The sequence below is a fragment of the Rana temporaria genome, chromosome 9 (assembly GCF_905171775.1).
Source record: "Rana temporaria chromosome 9, aRanTem1.1, whole genome shotgun sequence".
NCBI classification, from domain to species: Eukaryota; Metazoa; Chordata; class Amphibia; order Anura; family Ranidae; genus Rana; species Rana temporaria.
Window position 1 is genome coordinate 24,457,478 of NC_053497.1, and position 19,826 is coordinate 24,477,303.

A 19,826-nucleotide genomic window follows, 5' to 3' on the forward strand; every position below is an offset into this window, starting at 1 on the left:
TTAGTGTGAGCAATTGGGCAAACTGATGCTACTCCTTCTCTGTCCTAGCCTAGGCTGGGGGTAGGAAGGTTACCTAGCTTTACTGCTTAACTGCAACAGTGAGAAGTCACTAGACATACATTTTCATCCGAACTTCAGGGATTTTCATGTTCGTTTTAACAAAAGATAACGAACGCGCAGAATCCAAAATCCGAAAGATTCGATCTAAAAACATTTAATTTAATTTCGTTGTGACAACAGTTCGATATAGATAGAAGATTCGACATGACTGACAATAGCGATCTGTGTCTATGGAACCTGTGGTCGAATGTGCCTAACCTTAAGAAAATTATGAAAGAGAAACTAGATTGAGCTTCGGTTGGTCCTGAGACTTGCTGCCACATCCCAAACTAATTTGAGAAAACAGAGAGAACCCCAAGGCATAACAGGAAGCCAAAACAGGATACCGTGAAAGAGTACAAAGAATATGTAAAAATATACATTTTATTATAAAACAGATAAATATTTAAAAGCAATTGTGGAACAGCATAATTCAAAATATATGGTACAGCTACTCAATTTCCGCAATTCACAATTGTACTGATAGACATAAGTCAAAAAACAGATCGTGATTGCAGTAACAACTCATTATAATTATTACTAGTCATACAACATTAGAATTCTACTATAGGTTGTTGGCGGAGCACTCGGAAATGTACGATTGCGGTGTTGTACAGTTTAGCTGCTTCGTTGATTCTTCTTAGAACATTCGACAGACACCATAAGCCTTCAATTGACAGATTCGACCTTAATTAATTCAGATTTTCAGACGAATGCATTTTTTTTTACGAAACTAAATAAAAAAAATGTTTTCGGGAGTAACTAAATAAATTTGACAAAATTTTTTTTACAAAAATACAAACCCTTTGAAAGGTAAAACACCTCTAAGTATCTGCAATAAATAACTCAACTCTGTCTAATGTTCAGCTTTAAATATCGCCTGGCCCTTAAAGGAAATCTCCCACTTCTGGCTTTTCAAAAAATGTAAGGTGTATATGAGTGCAACTCAAAAATGCAACTGGTTACAATCTTAAGTTTTGACCTCAAGTACTATAGTGGTCCACAAGCAGGGCTGGACTGGGGCAAAAATTTGGCCCTGGACTTCATCAAGACAGGCCCACTTTAATTTTGCAAACACGCACAAAAACAGTAAACCCCCCTACATCAGGGTCCCCAGAGCTCCCCTCATTACATCAGGGACCCCAGAGAGCCTCCCTCTTGCATCAGATTTCCCAGAGAGCCTCCCCCCTACATCAGGGTCCCCAGAGAGCCTCTTTCTTACAGCAGGGTCCCCCAAAGAGCCTCCCCCTGACATCAGAGTCCTCAGAGAGCCCCCCCTTACATCAGAGTCCACAGGGAGCTTCAGTCTTGCACCAGGGTCCTCAGGGAGCGCCCCCTTACATCAGGGACCCCAAAGAGCCTCCCACTTACATCAGGGTCCCCGGATAGCCCCTCCTTACATTAGGGTCCTCAGAGAGCCCCCTTACAGCAGAGTCCACAGAGAGCCCCCCTTACATCAGGGTCCCCAGAGAGCCCCTCCTTACATCAGGGTCCACAGAAAGCATCCCCTTACATCAGGGTCCCCAGAGAGCCTCCCCTTATATCAGGGTCCCCATAGAGCCCTCCTTACACCAGAGTCCCCAGGGAGCCCCCCCTTACATCAGAGTTCCCAGAGAGCCCGCCTTACATCAGAGTCCCCAGAGAGCCTCAGTCTTGCATCAGAGTCCCCAGAGAGCCTTCTACTTACAGAAGGGTCCCCCAGAGAGCCCCCAGAGGGCCTCAGTCTTGCATTGGGTCCCCATGGAGCCTCCCCCTTACATCAGGGTCCCCAGGTTGCCTCCTCTTTAAATCAGGGTTACCAGAGAGCCTCCCCCTTACATTAGGGTCACCAGAGAGCCTCCCACTTACATCAGAGTACCCAGAGAGTCCCCTCTTACATCAGAGTCCCTATAGAGCCTCAGCCTTGCATTAAGGTCCCCAGAGAGCCCCCTTACATCAGGCTCCCCAGAGAGCCTCCCCTTATATCAGGCTCACCACAGAGCCCTTCTTACATCAGGGTCCCCAGAGAGCTTCTCCTTACCTCAGAGTCCCCAGCCAGTCGCTCCTTACATCAGGGTCACCAGAGAGAGGGCAGGCAGTGAGATATGATGTAATCTCTCTGCTGCCCGTGCCTGCACAGTGTGGGTGGAACAACAGTGATGCATGGGGGGCAGTGAGAGATGATGTCATCTCTCTGCTCTCTTGCCCGCCCCTGGCTCTCCCCTGCTGCTTGCCTGTTCTCCTGTGCTGCCCGTGGCATAGCTGCAGAGAGGCCACTGCCCGGTAGTGGGCTGCTGCCCTGTGGTTGGGGACCCCTAGGACTCGAGGCTATGGGCCCCAGATTCAGGGATATAGCCCCAAAAGCCACACCCTAGCGACGCCACTGGCTGTCACTGAAACAGACCCACTGAGCCATCGGCCCCCCGGCAAACTCCCGGTAGTCCCAATGGCCAGTACACGCCTGTCCACAAGTCAACATTGGAGCCAGTTCCCTGACCATTGGTTTTAATCGTCCCTAATTCCTCATGAAGAGGCAGGATTCACACTCCTTTGCCAAAATACAGGCATTGATCAGCTAATTATAGTAGGCATTGGTAAATTGGTGATAAAGTTTAAAAGGACTGGTACACTTCAGTTGCTACTTAAATATAACTCTGGGCCAACACAAGCATTAACAGATTTCCTTCACTCATATTATAATATTGTGTAGAAACAATAAGTACAGAGCAATCAATGTCCAATAAATATTGTAGTAGCGCTCTTTGTTCAGACTCAAATGAACAAGCTTCTTTATGTGTTAAACCTCATAAAGGAAATCAGCAAAAATTAAATGGAAGTAGGAGGTGCCCAAAAGTACAGTTCGTAAGTATAAACAATTAAAGAATCTTCTTCAGAATCCACCGTTACCCCATACAGCACCTCGTGAACACAAGAAGCCCCTCTCGGGGATGCACTTACCCCAAGGATAAGCGTATATTGCCTTGAAAACACACAGACCTTCCTTCTCCTTTTGAACCACCTTACACCCCCATACAGGGCACATATAAGAAGGATCCAGTGGGCTCATGCAAACGACATCAAATAAACCACATAGTGTGATATTGTTTATAACTTTAATGCCCCACAGATACCCCCCTTACAATATATACGTACTTTGTACACAATTTAATAAAGCATAAATAAAGTGCGTGTGCTTTGGTGCTCGACAATCAAGAGGCTCAGATACCGGTTTAGGCAGCCGTCTTTGAGATGACAATCAGGCTCCGTTTGTCACTTCCGGGTATCGCTCTATGGAGAGCAAACGTTACTTCCGGTGCGGCGTAGAGACCACGATACTGAAGCGTTTCGTCACTTCTGGACTTCGTCTGAGGGCTGATTTTCTTTATGAGGTTTAACACATGAAGAAGCTTGTTCATTTGAGTCTGAACAAAGAGCGCTACTACAATATTTATTGGACAATGATTGCTCTGTACTTATTGTTTTTACATATCTATTTACATTTTAAGTGGCTGCTATATATTTAAGTGTGATTAAGAGTGTTAACTATATATCGCATTTTATGACTACACCTAATATATCACTTACACCTTAACCCCCTGAGCGCTGAGCTGTGCTAATATAGGAGGGCCAATTTAGCATTTTTTACATATTATAATATTATTCCTATAAATAACCTACAGTATATGGTAAGAAAAATGCTGAGACACCCAAGCACTGAAGACAAAAAGACAAGGCACTGTGACCTGCCTAGGTTTACACATGATAGAAGGCAAATACCTCTACAGCAGTGTGCATGAATTGCTACTGGCCATAAAGGTTATTGGGAAGAATGTCTTACCAAGGTTCTCCAACCAGAGTCTATGCAAAATCAGCAAATTGGTTCAACAAAGGAACATGAATATAGGGCATCTATTTAAAGCGGGAGTTCACCCGAAAAAGATAGATGAGATAGATGTTCTCCCGCCGCTTCCGGGTATGGTCTTCGGGACTGGGCGTTCCTATTTGATTGACAGCCTTCCGACCGTTCGCATACAGCACGTCACGAGTTGCCGAACGTCGGTGCGGCGCTATACAGCGCCTGCGCACCGACGTTCGGCTACTTTCGGAAACTGGTGACGCGCTGTATGCGACGGTCGGAAGGCTGTCAATCAAATAGGAACGCCCAGTCCCGCAGCCCATACCCGGAAGCGGCGGGAGAACATCTATCTCAAAAAAGGTAAGTACTGCATTGATTTTAATCAAAACACCCGATTATGCTCCCTGTAATTAGGCCCAATCTACTGTTAAAAATTGGGTGAACCTCCACTTTAAGGAACCCTACTGATATACAGAAGCCCAGAGTTTGTGTGTTAAGGAGGGTTTCACACTCCATAAAAAATGATTACACCAAATGGAACTACTTATGCAATGGTGTACATTTGCTGATCAGTGCATTTATTGAGAATTTTTGGTAGGCTCTTTATGAATATCTATAAAAACATCCTTGCTCATAGCTATAGATGTGGGTAATTCTGCCATGTTAGCTCCTGATTAAAAATGTAGAAGCAAAATCTAAGATAATCCCCCTTCCCATAACAAACAACATGAAATATAGAAAGCAAACACATTGGGGTACATTTCTAGGAAGCCAGTAATTGTGATATTTAACAAAATATTCACTGCAGGTAAATCAATCAATGTAATTTAAAATACATGAATCAGGAAGATATACCTATAGTCAATGTTTGGTGAATGCATATTTACCAATATCTTTGTCCCAGGCGACACTGACCATGACCCATACTTGATACGCCCCGCCCAGATTACGCCCACTTTCTAGATGACCCTGCCTAGCTCATGTCCACTCTCTTGGTAGTGCCATCCCTAATTACGTAGGGACCACCCATTGTCACCCCAGCCAATGGCCCACACTTGCTACACCCACCTTCCAGGCAATCCTGCCCAGATTCTGCCCACTTTCCAGTTGGTCCTGCTTAGATCATGCCCACTTGCTGGGTGGTGCCACCCATAGGTATGTAGCGATAATGCAATGTCACCCCCATGCATGGCCCACACTTGATACTCCAACCTCCCAGGCAGCCTGCCCAGATCACAGCCACTTTCTGGTTGGCCTTGCCTAGATCACACCCACATTATGGGTGGCCCTACCCTTAAAGCGGGAGTTCACCCCGAAAAACAATTTTTAACATTAGATTGAGGCTCATTTTGTGAAGCAGAATCGGGTGTTTTTTTTTAAATCGAAGCAGTACTTACCGTTTTAGAGATAGATCTTCTCCGCCGCTTCCGGGTATGGTCTTCGGGACTGGGCGTTCCTATTTGATTGACAGGCTTCCGACGGTCGCATACAGCGCGTCACGAGTAGCCGAAAGAAGCCTGCGCACCGACGTTCGGCTACTTTTGGAAAATCGTGACGCGCTGTATGCGACCGTCGGAAGCCTGTCGGAAGCCTGTCAATCAAATAGGAACGCCCAGTCCCGCAGCCCATACCCGGAAGCGGCGGAGAACATCGCTCTCTAAAACGGTAAGTACTGCTTCGATTTAAAAAAAAACACCCGATTCTGCTGCCCAAAATGAGCCTCAATCTAATGTTAAAAATTGAGTTTTTGGGTGAACCTCCACTTTAAGTATGTAGGGATCACCTAGTTGCACCCGTGATTCCCTCAGCTAATACTCTTTTGAGTTTTTGAACGTAGACACAACTCTGGGGCACAGCATTATCGGGATAGAGGACCAAGATGCAGGATTGTCCCGGCAAATCTAGGACAGGTGGCATCTCTGTGAATGTCATGTTTACCGTTTTATAAATATACCACAATGTTGGCTGTAATTTTTGTAGCTGTTTCATACAAATATATAAATGTAACGCTACCCCTGAAGGAGCTGGTTTGTAATCTGAGTTCTCTGTTCAGTGCCTCGACTCCAAGAACAACATCAACCCCTATGACACACCAGGTCGAGCAAATAGACACTGTAATACTGTTAAGAGCACAGAGATAGATATTTTGCACATTACTATCATTCAGTATCGGTAAATAGTAGGGTTGTCCCGATACCACTTTTTTAGGACCGAGTACAAGTACCGATACTTTTTATCAAGTATTTGCCGATACCGAATACCGATACTTTTTTTAAAATGTGTCCCCAAATGCAGCCATGTCCCCCCACAAATGCAGCCATGTCCCCCCACAAATGCAGCCATGTCCCCCCACAGATGCAGCCATGTCTCCCCCCATATCCAGCCATGTCTCCCCATATGCAGCCATGTCCCCCCCCATATCCAGCCTTGTCCCCCCATATCCAGCCATGTCCCCCCCCATGCAGCTATGTCCCCCCATATGCAGCCATGTCTCCCCCCATATCCAGCCATGTCCCCCATATGCAGCCATGTCTCCCCCCCATATGCAGCCATGTCTCACCCCATATCCCCCCCATGCAGCCATGTCCCCCCATATGCAGCCATGTCTCCCCCCCATATCCAGCCATGTCCCCCATATGCAGCCATGTCTCCCCCCCATATGCAGCCATGTCTCCCCCCCATATGCAACCATGTCTCCCCCCCATATGCAGCCATATCCCCCCATATGCAGTCATGTCTCCCCCCCATATCCCCCATATGCAGCCATGTCTCCCATATGCAGCCATGTCTCCCCCCATATCCAGCCATGTCCCCCATATGCAGCCATGTCTCCCCCCATATCCAGCCATGTCCCCCATATGCAGCCATGTCCCCCTTACCTGCATCCCGCTGCCGCCGACTGGTTAATACGCGCGGGGAACATTACAGCTTTCATTTGAATAGCTGTAATGATTCGCGCCGCGCTGCGTATAGACACTCCCCCTTGCTCGGGATTGGACAGTTCACCCGAGCAAGGGGGAGTGTCTATACGCGGCGCGGCGCGAATCATTACAGCTATTCAAATGAAAGCTGTAATGTTCCCCGCGCGTATTAACCAGTCGGCGGCAGCGGGGATGCGGCGGGATGCGGCGTAACGGCGGCGGGATGCGGCGTGACGGCGGCGGTGGGGGGGGAGTATTCTATTTCGTTATCGGGGGTATTTGCGGGAGTACGAGTACTCCCGCAAATACTCGGAATCGGTCCCGATACCGATACTAGTATCGGAACAACCCTAGTAAGTAGGCACCAGTCTGGTTTGTGATAAAGAAGTGCTTTATATTGTAACGATTTAAAGGGGTTGTAAAGGTTCGTCTTTTATTTTCTAAATTGGTTCCTTTAAGCTAGTGCATTGTTGGTTCACTTACCTTTTTCCTTCCATTTCCCTTCTAAGGGCCCTTTCACACATACGGACAAACGGTCCGTTTATTACAAGTCCGTTTACGGACTTGTAATGTATCCCTATGGGATTGCAGACGTTAGCGACAGCTCAGTGGGGATTTACGGAGGAATCCCCGCTGAGCCAAACGGGCTAACGGAGCGGATCAATTACGGATCCGCTCCGTGTGAAAGAGCCCTAAATGTTTTTTTTCTTTGTTTGAATTTTTCACTTCCTGTTTCTCCTCAGTAAGCTTTCCACCATCATCTGAGCGGTGGAAAGTCATTTAGAACAGCTTACTGAACACCTTACTGAGGAGGAACAGGAAGTGTGAAATTCAGAAAAAGAAAACAAAGAAAAAAAACATTTAGAAGGGAAATTGAAAGAAAAAGTGAACCAACAATGCACTAGCTTTAAGTAACCTATTTAGAAAATAAAAAATGAACCTTTACAACCCCTTTAAGGAGAAAGACAATACGTACATATATGAACAGGTACAAGGTAGGTCAAATACAGTTCTCTAGACAGTGCAATCACTAGCTTGTAGCAGTTTATTATAGAACTCTACGTTGTTTATTGGACTTATACTTGATAACCTGCTGATCAGCGTAAGCAATGACAGGAACCACATTAACTGTGATGCCGCGTACACACGATCATTTTTCGTCATGAAAAAAACGTTGTTTTTAAAAAATTTCATTTTAAATGATCGTGTGGGGGGCTTTACATCATTTGACAGGTTCTGAAAACCGACAAATTTTTTTTTCGAACATGCTGCATTTTTAAACGTCGTTTTAAACTATGTCATTTTTCGGGTTGTAAAAAATGATCGTGTGTGGGCTAAAATGATGTTAAAAAAAACAGCGCATGCTCAGAAGCAAGTTATGAGACGGGAGCGCTCGTTCTGGTAAAACTACCGTTCGTAATGGAGTAAGCACATTCATCACGCTGTAACAGACAAAAAAACGCGAATCATCTTTTACTAACACGGAATCAGCTAAAGCAGCCCAAAGGCGAATGGCACTTCCACTTTATAGTGCCGTTCTACGTGTTGTACATCACCGCGCTTTGCTAGATAATTTTTTAAAAACAATGGTGTGTGAGCAATGTCGTTTTAATGATGAAGTTGGAAAAACTTTGTTTTTTCAACATGCTGAAAAACAACGTTTTTTTTCATGCTGAAAAATGATCGTGTGTACGCGGCATAAGGCTAAACAATATTGCAATAACTTTACCTAATATCAGTACGCTACATTACTGGTGGTGCCCTCTCTGGTGGTGCTGGGCAGCATGGAGCTCTCTCTGGTGGTGCTGGGCAGCGTGGCGCTCTCTCTGGTGGAGCTGGGCAGCGTGGCGCTCTCTCTGGCGGTGCTGGGCAGCATGGCGCACTCTCTGTCGGTGCTGGGCAGCGTATCGCTCTCTCTGGCGGTGCTGGGCAGCGTGGTGCTCTCTCTGGTGGTGCTGGGCAGCATGGAGCTCTCTCTGGTGGTGCTGGGCAGCGTGGCGCTCTCTCTGGCGGTGCTGGGCAGCATGGCGCACTCTCTGGCGGTACTGGGCAGCGTAGCACTCTCTCTGGCGGTGCTGGGCAGCGTATAGCTCTCTCTAGCCATGCTGGGCAACGTGGCGCTCTCTCTGACGGTGCTGGGCAGCGTGGCGCACTCTCTGGCGGAGCGGGGCAGCGTGGCGCTCTCTCTGGTGGTGCTGGGCAGCGTGGCACTCTCTCTGGTGGTACTGGGCAGCAGAGCACTCTCTCTGGCGGTGCTGGGCAGTGTAGCGTTCTCTCTGGCTGTGCTGGGCAGCGTACCGCTCTCTCTGGTGGTGCTGGACAGTGTGGTGCTCTCTCTGGTGGTGCTGGGCAGCGTGGCGCTCTCTCTTACGGTGCTGGGCAGCGTACCGCTCTCTCTGGCCGTGTTGGGCAGCGTGGCGCTCTCTCTGGCGGTGCTGGGCAGCGTGGCGCTCTCTGGTAGGTTTCCACTATTGCGACCCCAAAGCAATGGGATTTTTGATGCAATGTCATGCGACTTGTGAGAACCATGGGAGAACAAGTCGCACCGAAGTCGGAACAAAGTAGTACAAAAACCTTTTTTGGCGTTGAGTCGCACCAATTAGAACGGTGACCGTTGAAATACATGGATTTTAACTTGTCCTGCGACTTCATGTGTCAAGTCACACAATTTGCAGTTGTGGAAACAGTCAGAGCCTAAAGATGTCCCTCCTCCTCACCTCAGAAAAGTGATTGGCGTGTATTCCGTGTTTCCATTCACTATGTGTATGACTAATAACACTCATATACAATGAATGGTTTATTTATACCATTTTATTCAAAGAGCCCGTTATTTCTTTACTTATTTCCGCACTTTTTGTATTATTATTATTCACCTCATCGCCCTGCCAATAGCAAGGCACACCCCCTATATGAATTTAGCCAATCAGCCAAACATTTTCACGTCGGGCGGGGCCTTGTGAGAATGAGCGACGGCGCCTTCGCCAATCGCCGTCTCCCTGTACCTCGACGCAGCCTCGCCATTGGTCGGTGGAAGCTGTTTGAAACGAAACGGACTTGTCCGCTGCGTGTGCGGGGCTCGGTGTACCGGAAATTGGAGGGAAGATCCCGGCGCGTCCCCCAGACTGCAGAAATAAAGTTCCGAGGCCGCTTTCTCGGCTCTGTGTATGGACCTGGCGGCGGTGTGACCTTATGGGCGTGAGAACAGGTACCAGAAAGTTGGTGTGTTTATTGTTTGGTGTCCCCTCCGCCTTCCTTTATTGGAGGTCATGCTGAGGTGGCTGTAGTCTTCTGGAGGGGGGCTGTATATGGCTAAACTTTGTAGAAAATTCTTAACTGCTCTTGTAATGGGGGGGGCCCCAGGGTTAAATGCTCGTTTTGTGTGTAGGGTCACTTTAAATCAGGGGTGTTCAAGCTACGGCCCTCCAGGTGTCCAGGAACTACAATTCCCATCATGCCTTGTCATGTCAGTGTGTTGCAATGCTTCATGGGATATGTAGTTTGAGGATCCCTGCTTTAAATGTTTGTTTTGCTTGTTGCACCCCCTCGCTCCTACAGGCTCCCCCCTTCTGTGTGACTGCAGTCTTTACCGCTTTGTCCAATGGACGCACTCTGGAGTTGTTCGTAAATGTGCTTCTATCCAATAAGCTGCTGGCACACATAAACAAATGGAGCGTGATGCTGGTGACATCAGTTCCCTTAGGATCAGTAAGTCCCGCCCCTTTGTTTACATTTTGCTATTAGGGAGGGCGGTGATGAAACGGCCTGTAGCTGATTGGATTAGGAAATGGAGCAAAGTGGAAGTTCGGTTGGTTCTGAGTTTGGAGGTCCCCCCGAGATCATCTCTAGACGAAGACCCCTTTCACGCTGAGGCGGTTTACAGGTGTTTTAGTGCCTGAAAACCGCCCCCCTTTCATATAGTTGGTGAGGTTTTAAAAAGACACATGTCTGTCAAGTCCAACCTATGTGCGTGATTCTATCCATTTCAGTGCAACTTTAAACACTGGGGTGGGTGCGCTTGCGGGACGTTGGGATAAGTCCTGCAAGCAGAAACTTTGGGGTGGTTTGGGAGCGCTGTATAGAGCACTCCCAAAACGCCCCTGTCCATTGAAATGAATGGCCAGTGCCTGAAAAACGATTCGGAAGCGCTGCAATGCGGGCGCTTATAATTCCTTTCTTTGGCTGCTAGCAGGGGTTAAAAGCGCCGTTTTTAAAGTGGTTGTAACACCCCTTTCACACTGAAGCATTTTTACAGAGTTTTAGCGTTAAAAATGGCGCTCATAAAACGCTCTCCATGCATCTCAATGGACCCTTTCACACTGAGTCCTGCAAGCAGCATCTTTGGAGCAGCTTTTGAGCGCTGAAAAAAAACGCTCCAAAAACTCCCCTCTCCATTGAAAATTGAATTGAAAAGCGCTGTAAAAACGCCTTGCCCTTTCACACCGAGGCACTGCAAAAACGCCCTAAAACTGTAGGGTCTTAGCGGTGCTTTATCAACACATTGGGATTTTTAGATGAGGCTTCGCTTGAATAACGCTCGAAAAACGCCCCAGTGTTAAAGGGGCCTAAAACCAAATTTGGGGGATGGGGGGGGGGGGGGGAACACTGCAAGACAAAGGCACAATGAGGTAGAATGTATGGCATACTAGCTCATTATGTAATAATCACCTGAGATCAAAGCCCCCGGCGCTGTGCGGTATACGGCACCAGCCGGCGACATCTCAGGCGCTGTGATTGGCCGGGGGCCGTGATGGCGTCGCTCATGCGTGCGGGAGCCGCCGTTAACGGTACACTCGCTGAATCAAGATGACGTTGGCATGTGCTGATAAAGGGAATAGCTTCTAAAGCATGTAGGTTTGGGAGATATCAGGGAGTAGCTACAGGTGGGTGGGGGGAGTGGATACCTGTCGACACCAGATTCCTACCAGGCTGGAACTCCTAGCCAGAGCTGTTTTTGCACAGGTTTAAAAAAAAATTTTTAGACTGAAGATTATACAAAACCCACAATTATTATATACATGGTTTGACAAATTTGCTTGGAATCTAGGAGCCAGCTAAAAAAGTTAGGAGCAAGAAAACGCACCCCGTCCCGACGAGCTTGCGCGCAGAAGCGAACACATACGTGAGCAGTGTCCGCATATGTAAACGGTGTTCAAACCCCACGTGAGGTATCGCCGCGATTGTTAGAGCGAGAGCAATAATTCTAGCCCTAGACCTCCTCTGTAACTCAAAACATGCAACATCGCCTATGAAGACTTTAAAGGGTAAAAGTTTGTCTGCATTCCACGAGTGGACGCAATTTTGAAGCGTGACATGTTGGGTATGAATTTACTCGGCGTAACATTATCTTTCATAATAAAAAAAATGGGGATAACTTTACTGTTTTATTTTTTTTATTTAAAAAAAGTGCGCTCGTAAGACCGCTGAGCAAATACGGCGTGACAGAAAGTATTGCAATGATCGCCATTTTATTCTCTAGGGTGTTAGGATAAAAAATATATATAATGTTTGGGGGTTCTAATTAGAGGGAAGAAGATGGCAGTGAAAATAGTGAAAAATGACATTAGAATTGCTGTTTAACTTGTAATGCTTAAAGCGGGGGTTCACCCTATCGACGGGAATTTTTTTTTATTTTACCTTAAAATCGGGCATTGTAGCGCGAGCTACAGTATGCCTGTCACAAATTTTTTACCGCCGTACTCACCTTGTAGTCGTCCATCGAAGATTCCGGGGAATGGGCGTGCCTATCGAGACGGAGGATGATTGACGGCCGGCTCTGGCGCGTCACGCTTCTCCGGAAATAGCCGAAATAGGCTCGGTCTTCACGACGCGTGCGCATAGCCTGTGCGCAGGCGCCGTGAAGAGCCGAGACCTACTCCGGCTGTCTTCGGGGAGAGTGACGTGCCAGGGCCGGCCGTCAATCATCCTCCCTCTCCATAGGCACACCCATTCCCCGCGGGAGCCGGAATCTACGATGGACGACTACAAGGTGAGTACGGGGTTAAAAAAATCGGGACAGGCATACTGTAGCTCGCGCTACAATGCCTGTCTCGATGGTAAAATGTGTCGGGGGGGGGGGTGAACTACCGCTTTAACTTGTAATACCAACGGCCACCACCAGATGGTACCAGCTCACACAAGGAAGAGCTGGGGACTTCACAAGGTGGCAAAGCCGCGGCCTCAATTACCGGACATCACGCCCCCCCCGCGATGGGGAGGTGGGGGCGTAGTCCGCCGCGATCCTGGGCAAAAGTCACTCCGCGGACTAGGCTGAAGCTGCGGCCTCACCTAAAACATCCTGCCCTCAGCGATCCTGGGAAAAGGCCGCTCGCGGCCTTTTCCCAGGATCGCTGCGGGCAGGATGTTTTAGGCGAGGCTGCGGCTTTGGCCTAGTCCGCGGATCACCGGTCCTTCGGGAACAAAAATGTTTTATTTTTTTTGCCCACCTTCCAAGCCAAGTCGCTAGGATGCTATTTCTAGTCGCCATGGCGACCGGGATTTGTCGAGCCCTGATTATATATTTTCTGAAAGCCGGCATCTCCAAACTGTGGCCCTTGAGGTGCTATTCCTCCCATTAATGGGGCACTCTTCCTCCCACTGACACCCTTGGTACCAAAGATGCGTTGTTTTATCCCACTGATGCTGGGATGATTTCTACTTTCAAAGTGGAGTTCCACCCTGGGAAAAAAAAAATTACATTTATACTCTCACGAAAATACGTGTTTCTATGCGGATGTTCCTAATCTGCTTCTTCCTTATCCACGGTTTGTCTTCTTCCGCATCCTCCTTCTGGTGAATGGGGCGTGCTGCCTTCTGGGAATTGAAGTGGCGCGAGCCTCGCGCATGCGCAGTAGGAAATGGGCAGTGAAACCTCTTGCAAAAAAAAACAAGCTTTTTAGTTTTGAATGTTTCCTGGAGTTCAGCTTTAGGGCCCTTTCACACGGCTGGATCCATTTTTAGTCATCCGCTTGCTCAGTGGGGATCGATCCGTTGATCCCCCCCCCCCCCCCCCCTGCTGAGCCGGTGATGATTAGTTTGTTTCTGCACACTGTACAGAAACGGGCCTTTCAGATCTCCGCTCTCCTCTATGGGGTGATCGGATGAAAATGTACAGTCTGTTCGTTTTTCATCCGATCTGCCAGACTGATTGGAAAGTAGGGTTTCCATCAGTCTGGTTTTAGTGGAGCGGGTCGGATCGGATGTCGGCAGATATGTCACCGCTGACATTCGTCGCTCCATAGAGATGTATGGAGCGTCCGTTTAGGTCTGCCTGACAGGCGGATCCGGATGGTCCGCCTGTGTGAAAAGGGCTTTAACATGTCGACTCCTTTTGAAGTACTTCAACTCCACAGGTGTCAAACACAAGGCCCGCGGGCCGAATCCGGCCCTCCAGGCCATTTCGTGTGGCCCTCGCACCTCTCTTGCAGCTGCAGGAGAGCTCCAGCCCTCCTCCAGACCCTTACTTTCTGCTTTCAAGCAATGCATCCAGCTTCTTTCCAGCAGCATAAGGAAAGGGGGTGCACTGTGATGTAAGGGAGAGTGGGGGACTCAACTTCTGATGGTCGGGTGGCTCTTGACATCTAATGTAAGGGGAGGGGATGCGCTGGACATCTGATCTTACAGATACAACCAACCCTTTTGAGGGCAATCATAATGCTGATGTGGCTCACAATGACATTGAGTTTGACACCCGTGTTTCGTAGGTGACGTGTGTTGTGCCCTGACTATTGGTGATCTGTCCTCTAACTGGTAAAAATTGTGATGGTAAAGCTACACAGCAACACCGTGCCAAGACAGTGAGGAAGTTCAGTGGTTTCCTGTGCCGGCTGATCCTCTGCCCCTATGAGCAAGCCTTGTGATTACAACTATATATAGCAGTTCTGATACTTTACGGTTGACTTGACAGTTTGTAGAATCTTAATTTCCTGCTGGTTTCTCTGCTATTCTGAAGTTACATTTAGGCTCCTTTCACACTTGTGCGACTTGTCCTACAACTTGGGACTGCAAAGTCGCATGAAAAGTTGTACCCCCATGATTTCCAATGAGCATCATTCATATCTGTCCGACTTCAAGGTAGTCCCTGTACTACTTTGGTCTGACTTTGATGCAAGTTGAGGTCCATAGACCTCCAAGTTTACATTTCCTGAAATCGTGGCAAAATCGCATGACCTTCAAGTTGTAACAGTGAGAAAGGGACCTAAAGGTATTGTACGCTTTTAAATGTTTTGGTTTTCAACCACTTCAGCCCCGGAAGATTTGGCTGCTCAATGACCAGGCCATTTTTGTGCAATCTAGCCCTGCGTCGCTTTAGCTGACAATTGCACAGTCGTGCGACGTTGTACCCAAACAAAATTGATGTCTGTCTTCTTTTTTCTTTTTTTTTCACATTAAGTTTTATTTTGGTGGTATTTGGTCAATAAATTCTTTCCTCACTTTAGGCCAATTTGTATTCTACATATTTATGGAGAAAAAAAATCGCAATCTGTGTATATTGATTGGTTTGCGCTAAAGTTATGGCGTCTACAAACTAGGGGATAGATTTTGGCATTTTTATTTTATTTATTTTTTTATCGGGACTGAGATATTGCGACGGGCAGATCGGACGCTTTTGAAACTTTATTTTTTGGGACCATTGACAATTATTCCGCCAACAATGAACTGATTACTGTGCAGGGAAGGGGTTAACAGTGTTCCCTAGGTGTGTTCCAACTGGGGAGGGGGTGGGACTGACTAGGGGAAGAGAGATCTGTGTTCATACATTGTAAGAACACACGATCTGTCTCCTCTCCCCTGAGAGATCCGGGATCTGTATGTTTGCTTGCATCGGCTCCGTGTACACGCTGCAGGCGCATGCTGCCAAAAGGCAAAGCAACATAAGGTAACGTCGTTTCGCCCCGCCGTGCCATTCTGCTGCAGTAAAACATGAATTCCAGGCATGGTATAATTTACATAGTAACATTGGGACAGCTTAGGCACTGTGGGGGACCAATAAAGAGACCCTGTCACCAACGTAAACATTTGCAGCTAAAAGCACAAGAAAAGTATTTTAAATGTGTACTTGGCACACTATTTTTTTTTTTTTTCCCCTATGCCTCTGCAATGTGCCTTTTGAACTTGTTATAGAATGCAAATTGTCAGTTTCCTAGCACAGCTCCCTCCCTCCCTTCTTGCATGTAGCCCTCCCCTCCTCTTTTGGGAGTAAGACCCGCTCACACCAAATGCGTTGCATTGAGCTGGTCAGACATGCCCAAGGACTTGACAAAGCAAAAAAACACAAAGCTTGTTCCTTCTGTCAGTTCTCACGAAACTGCCACAGTGATGTGTGCTGATAAAAGTACGGCATGCAGTATGTTTTTTATCTTTCTCAGGGCAGTGAGGATCGTACACTGTCTGCGTTCGGGAACCAGCGCCCTCACAGCTGTCCGATTGGGAGCAGAGGCTGTGTTCTTGCAGCTGTTGCGTCCCAGGTGACATGAATGGGACGGTCTGCCTGAGGATACACGGGAGCCCCTGTGCTGGTGAACACGGGCCTAGCTGGGGCATACGCTCAAAGCAGTATTCATTCCAATTGCAAGCCTTTTATTTTGCAGTTTACCAATTGTGATGGCTGCATTCATTTTCTTTTTCAGACTTTCTTTCCTTTATTTTATGTGGTGATCCAGCTAGTAAGGCCTCAAATCACATGGCTGACTACTGTGTTTTGCTGGCATGGGGATGCACAAGGTGTTACATGCAGTCCCCCCCCCAATGCTTGCACTCTTGGATGTCTATTGGAACATGTGGCTGCATGGGCACAGCCACTGCATCCCAGTATGGCATCTGTGTGGGTGCGGATGCATGGCCCCCAAACTTGCCCTGAGTTGCCTCGGGGTCGTACAGATGTCGCATTGGGACAGAGTGGCTGTGTCTATGCAATAGAGCTGCAAGATTAATCGTGATCTCGATTCAACCCCCCCTCATGATCTCTGAGAGTTCTCTGCTGTCAAAAGAAAAAATCAGTTGGCCTGACAAGCTTTGTCTGCACTGGTAGAGAATTATAATCATTGTAACTTTTCCTTCTTGGATCAAAGGAATGAACTTGTGTAGATGAGGGAAGTTTAACCACTTAGGCCCCATTCACACGGACGGACCGTTCAGGTCCACCTGTCAGTTTTGACGGCGGACCTGAACTGCCGCTCCATGCAGTCCTATGGAGCATCGGATGTCAGTGGAGACATGTCCGATGACATCCGGCACGATCAGATCCGCCAAAATCAGACGTATGGCGATACGTCCATATCGGATCAGGTGAGATCTGATGAAAACGGACATGCTGTCCGTTTTCATCAGATCGCTCCATAGGAATCAGCGGTGCCCGACAAGCCCCTCCCCCGCTCAGTGAGAAGAGCTCGTCATCTGCCAGCTCAGCGGAGATCTGCGGACTGATTTCCCGCTGAGCTGGCGGGAGCAGGCGGACTCTGTAGCGACGTAGTCCGCCTCGTGTGAATGGGGCCTAAGACTAAGGGCCCTTTCACACGGGGCGGATCAGTAATGATCCGCCTCCGTGTGTCCGTAAGCTCAGCGGGTGTCGCTCCGTATATATCCCTGCTGAGCCGGCGGCTGACAGGGCGGTCCCCGCACACTACACTGTGCAGGGACCGCCCTGTCTATTCTCCGCTCTTCCCTATGGAGGGATCGGATGAACACGGACCGTATGTCCGTGTTCATCCGATCCGCAGACAGAAGAAAAAATAGGACATTCTTCCATCTGCAAAATCGGATCTTTGCGGAGGCGGGTGATTACGGGTGTCAGCGGATGTTTATCCGCTGACACCCGCAATCACATAGGGACCAATGTATGTCCCTTTTTCATCCGCAAACGGATGAAAAAGCGGACATACGGTCCACACGTCTGAAAGGGCCCTAAACCTTTTTCTTAAACTTATTATTTTTTTTTTTTTTTTTTTTTACGAAGTTAAAATCTGTATTTTTTACTTGGAACCCCCAAAATAAATAAAAATTGTGTGTGTGTGCCATGAAAATCGTGATCTTTGTTCTAAGCAAAAAAAAAAATTGATTCTCATTTTAGCCAGAATCATGCAGCCGTGTGTCCCAATAACTATCTATGGGGTTGCATGTAACACCAGTGCATCCCTGTGCTGGCAAAACATGGCTCTGCACGTGGCGTGAGTCTGCTGTTTTTTTCAACAGAACAAGCTGTCCTGCAGATATAGCAGTTAAAGAGTTGAGACAAACCATTTACCGCTGGCAGGGATGCTTACAATGATTGGCTTTTATGTAAAAAAGAAGTTTCCCAAAAATAACAAACTGTTTGCTGTAACTGCTTATAAAGAGTGAACTGTAGTTTGGCTTCAATTTTCTTAGTTGTACTAGCAGCTTTGGATACACTAACATCCGAATCCCAACTGAGAGTGCGGCTCTCCAAAGGTTTCTCATCCAGAGTGAGGGTACTCTAAGGCTGCATTCACACCTGAGCGTTTTGTCGCCTGAAGCGAGACGCTCAAACGCTAGAGGGGGAAAAAATACATTATTCCCTATGGAGATGGTTCACATCTCCACTCCAGAACGCCTGAAGCTCAAACAAGTTCCGGACTCTTTTTTTGTCACGCAAATTGGGCGTTTTTGAGCGTTTCTATTTCCCATAGAAAGTAATGGAAATGCTTGATTCAAGCGACTAGCGCGACAACGAGCGTTTGTTACGGGTGTTTTGTCGCTTTAATCAATAGAACATTTCACCGAGGCAGAAGATAAAAAAAATTAAAAAATCTACTAACATAGCAACAAGTGATGAAAAGATGATAATTTTTTCCTATTGGCTAAAGTAAAAAACGTTGCAGTACAAAAACGTCAGACGACGCTGTATGCAAACGCGCAAATAAGCATGAATACGCGTGACAAAACGCTGGGAAAAACGTCAACGACCTACGCTCAGGTGTGAATGCAACCTAAAGGCCCTACACACGATCAGACTTTTCGACAGAATGTCCGGCGGACCTGTTTTATCGGACAATCCGACCGTCTGTATGCTCCATCGGACAATTGCTGTTGGTTTTTCAACAGATAAATGTTCGCTATGAATGCTCTCAAACTTTTCAACAGCAAATGTCCGATGGAGGATCATCCGATCGTGTGTACACAAGTCCAAACGCGCATTCTCAGAACCAATGCTAAAGATCGGCCAACAATAGCAGAAGTTGCCCAAAGGGTGGCGGTTAAGAGCTGAAAAAACACGTGATTTGGTGAATGTTGGCTAAAAATGTTCTGCTGTATGTATGCAGAACAAGTTCACGACCAATGCCCATTCGGGGAAAAGTCCGTTGGAAGTCCGTGTGTGAGGCTTAATACAGAAGGTGTGTTTCTGGGCAGATCACCCGTTGAAAGTAGGGGGGGGGGGGGGGGGGGGAGCCTAAAAAACAAATGAATGCAGTCACCACATCTGATGGGTAAGGTGTAGGGTTGTACCGATACCAGTATCTGGACCGATACCAAGCATTTGCCCGAGTACTTGTACTCGGGCAAATACTCCCGATGCTTCACCCGATACTTGTGCTGTCAGCGGTGATCAGTGCGTGGGGAAGTTACAAGCACCGATCACCGCTGTATAGATTTAAAATAAATTTCTCCGCTTCTCTTCACCCCCCGCGCGGCTTTCAGCTGCTTTAAAATCGGCTGTGATCGGTGCTTGTCCCCCCACACACAATCACCGCTGACTGTCCCGTGTCCTCCCCCAGCCCCCCTCCGTTTTGCTGCAGTCTCTCTCTCCCTCTATGTCCCCCTCATGTATCCCGCCCGCCGTGTATCTCTCCCCTTCCGTGCTCCTCCTCCACCCCCTTGAATTGTCAGGATGGAGAGCGGGGTAGGAGCCGGTAAATCCAGCTCCTTACTGCTCCGAATGGAGTGTTTACAATGTTTCAGTTTATGAATAAAGAGAAGCCACTGTCTTCACTCCATTCATTTTCAGCGCAGCTGATGCT

General features: G+C 47.6%; 1 protein-coding gene across 1 annotated transcript in view; it reads left to right on the top strand.

Moving 5' to 3' along the window:
- Nucleotides 1-9,862: 9,862 nt before the first annotated feature.
- LOC120913201 (protein bicaudal D homolog 2-like) overlaps nucleotides 9,863-19,826 on the top strand; it is a 75,221-nt gene continuing 65,257 nt past the window's right edge. Inside the window, exon 1 of the mRNA XM_040322984.1 lies at nucleotides 9,863-10,060. The gene's annotated coding sequence lies outside the window, so the exon portion shown is untranslated. The remainder of the gene's footprint in view (nucleotides 10,061-19,826) is intronic.